General features: G+C 42.5%; 1 protein-coding gene across 1 annotated transcript in view; it reads left to right on the top strand.

Annotated features, from left to right (window-relative positions):
- Positions 1–11348, top strand: part of PANK1 (pantothenate kinase 1) — a gene marked incomplete in the record, with an annotated part of 78613 nt that overhangs the window by 44262 nt on the left and 23003 nt on the right.

The following is an 11348-nucleotide window of genomic DNA, read 5'->3' as shown; positions in this document are numbered from 1 at the left end:
GAATGGACAAGAAGGGATTGTGGTGTGGCCATCCCCCCCACCACCATCCCCGGGTAGGCGGGTGATTTCTCATTTTCTGTCTCTGTGTCTTTCTGACAAGCACATGTACCCTATAGCTAAATAGCTATGTTGCTGGACTGCCATGCAGTCGACTGCCGTTCGCATCGCGGATCTGGTGGCTTAAAACGTTTGGCGCTTGTGCGTGCGTGCCCAAGATCCTGAGAGGAGAATGGAGGAGAAGGGATTGTGGCGTGGCCATCTCCCCTGGGGAGTGATTTCTCGCTTTCTGTCTCTCTGTCTCTCTCTGTCTGGCGAGCGCACGCACCCTATGGCAAAAGCCTCTTAAATGAATAAATGAATAAATAACACAACCCTTAGGGCCAGCAAGTGGCATGGCTGTTAAGGCATTGTACTCCTACATGGGCGACTATGGTTCGAGTCCCGGACCTGGCAGCTTGAAACTCATGCTGGGTACCTGTGCATATATGTCCCAAATCCCCAGAGGAGAATGGAGGAGAAGGATTGTGGAGTGACCATTTCCTCCAGGGGGTGACTTCTCGCTTTTTCTTCTCTCTCTGTCTCTCTAGCAAGTACATGTGCCCTATAGTAAAAAATATCTCTCTCCAAAAAAGAGTTCCTTCACATGGCCACAGTTATGGCATCTCATGCCTAAGAACTATATTACTAGCCTAGGGAGTGTGGACAAGTTTATGTCACCTCTCTGTGCCTCAGAGTCCTCACCTAAGTGAGAACAAAAATAGCTCGTACTGAAAAAATAATAAAATAAAATAAAATAAAATAAATAGCTCCTTTTGCATAGGGTTATTACAAGAAGGATTAAAAGAGATATCTACTGGGCACTTAGTACCCTAGAAGGACTAAATGAAATCGTATGTACTAGACGGTAAGTACTCAGTTTGTATTAGTCGTCATCATCATTTCTGGTACAATCTCTGCTACCTAATACACTAAAGACAAGATGATATGAAACTTTCCTTGAAGTATCTCAGAGTTTTCCACAGACTCTTTACTACATAATCTTGATGCCAGTTTCATAGATCTGTTGACTATTACTTCTATCTCTATGTATTTGCTCTCATAAATCTCTTTTTTGTCTTGTGTCATTTGGAAGTTTTGGTTACAAACAAAAATGAAATCTTTGCCATTTATGGGTGAATCCCTTCACTAGTGAACCATTTAGGGAGTTCAGTTCTGCAGATCAGGGCAGTGCTGTATCCTGAGGGCCGTGCATGCCAGCTCTGCGTTGCTTACCCAGATTTGACAAGCATGGCTGAATGGAAGGTAAGAAGGGGCCACATGGAGTCCAGAGTTTCTCTGTTTAGCAATCTCTTAACATCTGTGTGTTCCAATTTCCCCATATTCTGTGGTCAAGATAGTAATCCCTGAACTATCTAGCCATGGAAAAGAATAAAGTGAGAACAACAGAGGTAGATACATTTTGGACAACAAAGGGAGCTAGATAAAAAAGTGATTGAACATAATAGAAAGAAGAGTTAGAATATCTTAGGATTCTTTTTTTTTTTTTTTTTTTTTGCATTTGTTTTTCAATTGCTAGGGAGCACCGTGCACTCCTCTGGAAGAGTTAGAATATTTTAGAATTTCTTTCTTTCTTTCTTCCTTTCTTTCTTTCTTTCTTTCTTTCTTTGTGGTTGTTTTTCAATGGCTAGGAGACACTCACTCTGCACTCGCTTAGATCGCTTAGAGAGGAAGGGAGGGGGAGAGAGGGAGCTGAAGAGAGAGAGAGAGAGAGAGAGAGCACCCCCACAATGGGGGATGGTCATGCTGCAACCCCTTCTTCATTTCTCCTTTCAGAATTTTGAGCACTCACACACACCTGGCATGTCTTTCAAGCCTTCTATTCTGAGACTCGAACCATGCAGTTGACCATGTGGGTTCCAGTCTTATCTACCAGGCCACCAGCTGTCCCAGGGATTAGTTTTATCATAGAATTGAAAATACAGTAAGTAAAATACCTCAAACCGTAAAATTTCCTTAAAATCTGTGGCGCAAATTAGTGTTATTTTGTCAAGGAACTAATGTAATCCAGTCTTACTATTAAATCTGTCATTAATGAATAATTTAATGAATCAATGTATTATTCACGATATTTAATAAAGTTATGAATGCTAATTTTATTTTTGTCATTAAAAATAACACCATTAGGACCAGCAGTTAGTGTAATGGCTATGTTGCTGGATTCCCATATAGCTGACTGCAGTTCGCATCTGGGACCCGGTGGCTTAAAACTCACGCCGGGCACGTGTGCATGCATGCCCAAGACCCTGAGAGGAGAATGGAGGAGAAGGAATTGTGGTGTGGCCATCCCCCCTGGGGGGGTGATTTCTCGCTTTCTGTCTTTCTGTCTCTCTCTGTCTGGCGAGCGCACGCATCCTATGGCAAAAACCTGTCCAAGATAATAATAATAATAATAATAACACCATTTACCTCATGAATTTAGTGAGTAGTTTCTACAGAAACTGGCACCTGAGTCTCAAAGCAATGTCCTAAGGGACACTTCTGGTTTTGGCTTTTTTCTTCTGTGTCCATTCTCTCTACCTAGCAGTAAAGTTTGACACCACCACATACTTGAACCACCCAGGGAATCTTTTTCCCACCAAGAGACTCCATGATCAAAAAGTTTGAAACTGACAAGGTTGAGACCCATGAGCAAGAGAAAATTTAAGTCCATAGTGGAAAAAACATCGACCCTGAATTGTGATCCTGTTTCTGCATTTAACATAGGTCCTGTTTGTCCTATGTGCCTCAGTTTCATCATCTGCAAAAAGGTGGCAGTAGGGTAGAAGACGGAAGGTTTGTAGGACATTGGAACGGAAAGTGACTTCTGGAGAGGAAGAAGCTCAGCATAACTGAGTTCACTGGTGAGGAGGCTCAAGGTTAAAGAGGAGTGAGAGGCTCTCGTAGTGTCCCCAAGGTAAAAGTTGGGACTTTGGCTCAATTCTGATACAGAAGGAAATGTCAAGCTACCTCCAGCGCTATCAACTCTCCTGTCTCTCAAGGACACCCAGTTCATCTGCACCAGAGAGCCTGGGGTGAACACAGGTGACCTGGAGCATTTATGCAACTCCTTCAAAGCCTCCACTCCTCTTCTGGAGTAATGTATGTCCCGGAGGGAAAGTTACTCAATCTGTGTTGGCCAGGAGCAAGCGTATTTCTCAAGGTTCTGAAAGGAGACAGATCATACCCCTTTACAGCCTAGATAAGCCTTTTGTCCTTTGGGCAGGCTGTTGGAGCCAGCTGATAACTGGTACAGGGTGTCTTCTCTAAAAGAAAATTTCATGGGTTGCCTTTTGGTTCCATGCTTAATCTTGGCCAAAGTGGAAGCAGAATTGAGAAATATCTCTTCCCATAGCTCATGTGAGTGTAATAAGTGATGAGTTCTATCATTCCAGAGTTTGTGAGACGGTCTTGTCATCTCTTTCCAAGCATTCGTTCACTGACTCAAATGAGTTATTGTGCTTTTTCTAGGTGCCAAGTACTATATAAAACGAAGCCCCTACCCACCTTGGGCTTATATTCTTGTGGGAGAAGATAGTCAACAATTAAGTCAGTAAGTGAATATAGAATGTATCAAATGGTGATAAATCTACAAAGGAAAATTACAGGCAGGGAGTATTGGGTGGGTCTCTGTGACATGAGGTAACATTGGCGCTGAGACCCAACGAAGCAACAGAATGAATCATTAGGAACCTGGGAAAGGTGTTTTAGGTAGACTTAAAATGAGTGCTAAGGCCCTTAGGCCTCCTAAATCCAAATGCCAACCCCTTTTCAGAATAGAAAAAAAATTTTTTTAGGTTTTTGCCATAGGGCATGTGCATTCAACAGAGACAGAGAGAAGGAAAGTGAGAAATTACCCCCTGCGGGGATCGCCATGCCAAAGTCCCTTTTCCATTCTCCTTTCAGGGTTTTGGGCACACATGCACAATTAAAGATGCTTACTTAGCTATAAAGGATCAATATACACCAGTGTATGCTTCAAACAATTTGACAACAATAGAGCAGTGTACACACATACATGTAAGGTTCTGTAATCGTATAAAAGCACTGTTTTTGGTATAATACAGCTTTGTAGATAGGAATTATTTTTTACACGTTCTACATTTTATTTACATTTTAATACTAACTTTAATCTCAAAATCACATATCCATACATCTTTTTCCTTTTTGTTTACTTTACTTAAACTTGAATGCATGGTTTGTTAAACAAAACTGTAAATAGGATTAACTATGTCTGTTACATGTAACACACAAGAATAGCTTTTAACAGAAATTCATCAATACAACCCTCAACATTTTTTATTATAAATATAGGTATCAAAATAATCCTGAACATACTTTTGATGCTCCTAGTAATCAACACCCAGACTGCTTCAAAAATTAACACAGTTTGGGGCCAGCAGATGGCATAATGGTTACATCACTGTGCTCCCACATAGTCGTTTGCAGTTCGAGTCCTGGACCCGGTGACTTAAACTCATGCTGGGTGCGCGTGCGTGTGTGCCTAAGATCCCGAGAGGAGAATGGAGGATAGGGGATTGCAGCATTGCCCTCCCCCTAGGGGTTGATTTCTCGTTTTCTGTCTCTCTGTCTCCCTCTGTCTTTCCAGTGAGCACACATGCCCTATAGCAAAAATTTCTCTTAAAAAAAATTAACACAGTTTATGACAATATCCATTGTACTTGTTACGTTAAACAATTTTTACTGAAGCTCTTTCACTAAGCAAGATGGATAAAGCATGCCATTTCTGTTATTCCTTCTTGGGATTTTTTACTTTTCAGAAACATACATGCTTACAAACACTGCCATGTGACACTTCCTGCCCCCTTTCATCTTGAAAACTCAAATTCTATCTCAAGTTGTTTTCATCTTGAAAACTCAAATTCTATCTCAAGTACTTCAGGCTTATGTTTAAATGACAGTGCCTTAACAAAGAAAAGAAAAACGTGCTGCATTCTTCATCTTGTTACCTGAAAACATATATTAAATATATTCTTACAAATCTCCAGTCAAGTTTACCAACTGGAATTATTTTACTTAATGTGTGAGTATTTTGCATTGTGATATTTAATCAAGACATTTCTATGAGTAGAAGGTTGTTGATTTAAGATACATTCGAGATCCACTAGAATTAATTGTTCTGTGTTTGTCTTTCTGATGGCTGTGGAAGCTTCATATTTTCGTTGGATATCATTAGATGTTGTAGCTCTTGAAGGAAGACTTTAATGCTATGAAAGTTTTGCCATTTTGCTAACACTGGTGTGCTCCATGTATCCACCATCCCACTGGAATTATTTATTCCATTTATATTAATTTTCATTACAAATCTAACTGATGGAGGAGCTTTTGAGTATTTAGGTCCGCATTTTACTTTACACATTTTACTTTACTTTTGTTTTCATAATTTGTCCTCGGTGGCCCAATAATCATGCCTGTCCACCTTGTGTCATATCTTCATCATCTTCAAGTCCCCAGCCAACCATAACATCACCTACTCCTTTTTGTCCTTCTTTTAAGTTCTTCCAACAAGTGAAAATCATGAGGAACTGTTGACCACCATCTCCTACAGTCCAACACAGCTGTTGTAGAAAGAGTTTAAAAAATCTTTCTGAGGGCCAGCCTCATGGCACAGTGGTTAAGTGATGCTCAGGAGAAATTAAATCCCTTATGGTAACTGTAGTTCAAGCCCCCAGTCCAGTTAGCCTGAAGCATGCCAGGCATGTGCGCAGGTACCCAGGATCCACTGGGCTGGAAGACTGTAGGAAGGGCATCTTGGCATGACCAGACCCTATGGAGGGTGCTCCCCTCTCTCTCTCACTCAAAAGGAGGGCCAGATGGAGGAGAAGGGATTGTAGTGTGGCCATCCCCCACGGGAGTGCTTCTTCACTCATTCTCTCTCTGTCTTTCTCTCTCTCCCTATCTGTCTCTCTCTCCAATGAGCACCATGCTCTCTGGTAAAATAAAAAAGAAAACGAAAAACAGAAAAATCATCCTTTCTGCCCCATGCCTCTCATAATTACAATAGATACTTTTGAGTTTTGTTTATTCCAAAGTAAAGATTAATTAAAAATTAGAAGCAACTCTTCTAATGACTTTAACAAAGAAAAAGAAAAAAGACCTATCCTTTGAAAAAATAGGATTAGCAACAATTTTATTCTGCTGGCATGAGATTTAGGGCAGAGGAAAGGATTTTCTGATTGCATTCCATCACATTTTTTCCTTGTGTGAGACCTTAAGAACTGGTCTCTCGGAACCAGCAGTTAGCGTAATGGCTATGTCGCTGGACTCCCACGTAGTCGACCGCGGTTCGTGTCCCGGACCCGGTGGCTTAAAACTCACGCTGGGAGCGTGTGCGTGCGTGCCCAAGATCCCGAGAGGAGAATGGAGGAGAAGGGATTGCGGCGTGACCATCCCCCCTGGGGGGTGATTTCTCGCTTTCTGTCTCTATGTCTCTCTCTGTCTGTCTGGCGAGCGCACGTGCCCTACAGTGAAAATCTCTCCAAAAAAAGAAAAAAAAAAAAAGAACTGGTCTTTCTTTTGCCACAAGTCTCCAAGGGAAGAGCTTAACAAAGTTAGTCATGGTGGAAACATCATTAGAAGAAGGTACAGTAATTTTGGATATGCAAATCTGAGGAGACTATTCTAGAGTGTTTATTAGTTTGTATTATTAACCCAAGGAACTGATCTGTGATGTTGCAGGAGCATGAGTTTTGGGAGTCCAGCACCTTAACCACCACACCTGCTGGCCTGTTCAGGCCTGTCAGACACTGCCATTCTCCATCATGTTTTGGCTTGACACTTCGATCACCCATAGATGACCACTTTCAGCTTTGAGTCGGGAAAGGAAAAAGCTGTCTTTGAGGTTCTGTGACATTTCTCATTCCGAACATGCTTGAAATTCGTCTCTCTCATGTCTCTCTCAGGTCTCTCTCAGTGTCCTTTGTGAAAAGAAAAGAACCCTGAGTATAATTTGGAATTCAGAAGCAACTATTTTATATGCAAATTGTTCTTGATTTAGTAAGATAACCTTTTCTGCCACTTCCAATTTGATTTATGGATCCAGTGTCAGGAAAAGCACCTTGGGAAGTGTAAAATATCGTACAGACACATATTTTTTTCATTTCTGACACACAATTTTGTGACTCATTTCTCAGCCACTGGTGAGTAAAATCATTATTTGGGATAGGTTCATAGAATCCTTCCAAGGGGTAGGTATGAAACCTCTTTCGGGGCCAGCAGTTAGCATAATGGTTATTTCGCTGAACTCCCTTGTAGCTGACCAAGGTTCGAGTTTTGGACCCGGTGGCTTAAACTCACACCGGGTGCGTGTGCGTGCGTGCCCAAGATCCCGAGAAGAGAATGGAGGAGAAGGGATTGCGGCGTGGCCATCCTTTCTGGGGGGTGATTTCTCACTTTCTATCTCTCTGCCTCTCTCTCTCTCTCTGGCGAGCACACGTGCCCTATAGTAAAAACCTCTCAAAAAAATAAAGTTTCTTTTTTTGGTTGTTTTTGTTATTGTTTTAAGTTTATTTATTTTGTCCATGAGAAAGAGAGACACACAGAGACAGCACTCCAGCTGAGTCGTAACGCCATGGTTCACCACTAGCCTCTGCCAGCCTCAGATCCTGGGAAGCTGTGTGCCTGGTGTACAGGGGACCTGAGACCAGGTCACAGGGTCAGCCTTGCAGAGCACTGCAGGCTACCTCTGCATGGTTGCCTGGTCCCTTCTTGGGACACTTTCTACCAGGCTTATTTATTTTGTCAGTTAGTTAGCTATTTAGTTCATAGGTTTTGACAGGCTGAACTAAAGAACATAAGGAAGCCCTCTTAAGATGGTATACTGAACAGGCCAGCAAGTGATGTGCTGATTAGGGTGCTGGACCCCTGCGTGGCTGTCTGCAGTTAGAGTCCTGGATCTGGCACCTTAAAAACCATGCTGAGTGTGTGTGCGTGTGCATTCCCCAGATCCCAAGAGAATAATGGAAAAAAAGAGATTGCAGTGTGGCCATCCTCCATTGGGGGGGGTGATTTCTCACTTTACCTCTCTCCCGCTCCCTCCAGCTAGCACATGTGGAAAAAACTTTTTTAAAAAGTATGTTGATCATGCCTGTGCTTAAGAGTCATATTTTTTTAGTATTAGTATATAAGGAGTCACTGAATGTCCTCTAAAAATTAGTCTTCAGTTTGTAAATGGATTTTTCAATGCTTTTCTTTAGTTTTCTTTTTTTTTTCTTTATTTATGATAGAGCTAGTGTGCACACATATGAGAATGAAAGAGAAAGGAACAGGTTTGAGCCCCTCAGTAGGTTCTAGGCATGCCACGGCCCCTTTCCTCCATTCCTCCAGCGCATCAGACCTTGGGCACTCAAGCATATACGAGGCACATTTTCAGTGTAGCCAGACCAGCGATTTGAACCGTGATCTCCATGTGGGTTCCAGCTTCCCCTGAGCAGTTATTACCATTGAGCCATGCATTTCTCCTTGAGATAAGATCTTGAGTAATTATAACTCAAGTCTACAGTGCTTTCCAGTTCCAAAGCAGTTTCACACAACTCTCTTTTTTTACTTGAAAAACAGCCCTGCAGGGAGACAGTAAAAGAGCTAGTGGAGAGAGTATGTGACTTCATCCAACACCTGCCCTGGGCGAGGGAAAGCACCCATTCCCAGCTCTTCAGCCTCAAGTACTGTGCTCCTCCATGCTCCTCCATATGTGGCCCAGGCTTCAGTGTGGCCCTAGCACCAGCAGCTCAGCCATCACCAGGGATAGTGCTTGAATGCAGTTAGAAATTCTAGAGGTGAGGCCCAGTAACTTGTACTATAACAAACCTTCTAGATGATTCTGATGCTCCTAAAGTTTGAGAACCCTGCTATACCCATACTTGCTTGGACGACTTTGGTACTAGGCAAAGCGGTGTTAGCTTTTTATAGTTATAAATTGTTCTAAAGAGTTTTCTACTTTACCATTTCCCCTACTTGCTAATCTTGGGATCCCAGGTAGGTCAGTAATCTATTGCTCTCCAGTGATGTATTTTATCTACAAAAAGGGTAATAAGAGCTTCCTTGCCCAAAGCTCTACCATGAGAGCTATACCTTTTTTTTCTAGCTCTCATTATTTACAGAGCTATAGCTTTGGGCAAATCTAGGCTTGTTGTTTTTAAGTGTGGGGAGTGGCTTAAATTTAACTTAATGGTGGAGGAATTGGTTGAACACATACTCTAAAAGTGCTAAGCAGAGCTGAAAGCAGTGGGGTGCTGGAGCCACTCCCACGGTAACCAGAGTCCATGCTTTTATCCTTCTAAAGCCTACTTTTAGTGACATTGTGTTGGTGACTAGAAACTGGCCATGGTGGGGCTGATTGCACCACAGACACGAGTAAATATTACAAACCAGGGCGTGTATTCCCAGAGGTGGCTGTGAAATGTTTGCTAGCATGCCTTAGTTACAAGATGATGTTCAAATTAGCTAAAGCTTTATCTCATGTTTGCTAGATCTGATATTTCAGATTTGTCATCATTTAAAACCCATTACAGAGATAAACATTAGAATACATACGTTAAAATTGTTATTATGCATCTGGCTCTGTAACTTAGTAGTTAAGGGAGCCGGATCCCACATGGCCCATCATGGTTCAAGTCCCAGCCCCAACAGCTTGAGAATCATGCCAGGCACACATGTGTGAGTGCCCAGAATCCCAACTGGGTGGAGAAGTGGAGAGAGTGCAGCATAGCCAGGCCCCATTGGAGTTGCTTCTCCCTCTCCCTCTCTCTGTCTCTCTCTGGTGAGCACATGTGCCCTCTGGCAATTAAAGAAAAATTGGTAATAAGGAAGTCAGATTCAGCCCACAGGTGTGTTTTGTTGGCAGCCAATGTATATTTTCTAAATGCTAAACTGTCTGCTGGCATTTAACGGTTGGTAGATTTCACATAAAAATCTGGATTTCTGGCTCTCAAAAACAATAGATCGTCTAGCAATGCTTGGTTGCCATTACCAAACAGTAACGGCGGCTGGGGGTGAATTTGAAATATGTGCGGTTGTCTTTGCCACCACCCTATCCTTCTGTTACTTTACATCTAGGCAAGGACTTTCCTCCTTTGTGTTTCATACTGCTTCCTCTAGGCATTTGAGATTGTGACCACTGGTGCATAGCAAACTAAGCTGGGATCTTTTTTTATTAAATTTCCAGAGCGTGTGTACACTTTTGAGAGAGAGAGAGAAGAAAGCACCCCCTAATGGGGAGTGGTCGCACCACAATTCCTTCTCCACCTCTATCAGATTTGGGACACACACACACACACACACACACACACACACGTGCCCCGTGTGCTTTGAAATCTCCTGGATTGAGATTCGAACTGTGTTCAGCCATGTTGAATCCAGGTCCCTTAACCTCTAGGCTAATGGGTTAGCCTAGTGGCTGGGATCTCTCTTTTTTTTTTTTGAGAGGTTTTTGCTATAGGGTGCGTGCTCTTGCCAGAGAGACAGAGAGAGACCAGAGAGCTAGAAATCATCCCCCCAGGGGGGATGGCCACGCCACAATCCCTTCTCCTCCATTCTCCTCTCAGGATCTTGGGCACACATGCACATGTGCCCGGTGTGAGTTTAAGCCACCAGGTCCAGGACTGGAGCGGCTGTCTAATACATGGGAGTCCAGCGACATAGCCATTATGCCAACTGCTGGTCCCGTGGCTGGGATCTTGATGTGCTGCTTTAAGCTTTCCACAAATTGCATTCAGCTGTGCTAACAAACTGCAAAATCTGAGGATTAATTCCCAACTCTTCTGAGTTTCAGATGGCTTGTTTGAAAATCCACAAAGCTGTCAATATTTGGCTCATTGGGGCTGACAGGTGGCATGTTGGTTAAGGCGCTGGACTCCCATATGGTCAACCACAGTTCAAGTCCCGGACCTGGTGACTTGGTTTCTCACTTTTCCTCTCTCTATCTCCCTCTTTCTCTCTTTTTCTGTCTTTGGTGAGCACATGCACCCTGTAGCAAATTTAAAAATAAAAATAATAATAAATACAATTAAATAAATTTTTTAAAAAAAATTTGGCTCATTGCCTGCTCTTGGGAATCTGTCCTTTTTCCTGCATGGAAAAGACTTTGAGGACCATCTCTATAGGTCTCAATGCAAGTGACTGATATCTTTGTTTCTTTAGCTGGGGATGCATGACCTTGGGCTTCAGAAACATTCTTTCCTCAGAAAAATATGTAGGAGAGATGTTCATTTGCTACAACATTTTATTTGAAAATGCCATTGAGGGGGAAGGCAAGATAAAGATGTTTCCTTTTGGGACAAAGTCATCCATGCTTA

The sequence above is a fragment of the Tupaia chinensis genome, unplaced genomic scaffold, assembly GCF_000334495.1.
Source record: "Tupaia chinensis unplaced genomic scaffold, TupChi_1.0 Scaffold000217_1, whole genome shotgun sequence".
NCBI classification, from domain to species: Eukaryota; Metazoa; Chordata; class Mammalia; order Scandentia; family Tupaiidae; genus Tupaia; species Tupaia belangeri.
The sequence above is the reverse complement of the archived record's forward strand: the minus strand, read 5'-3'. Positions and strand labels throughout refer to the sequence as shown.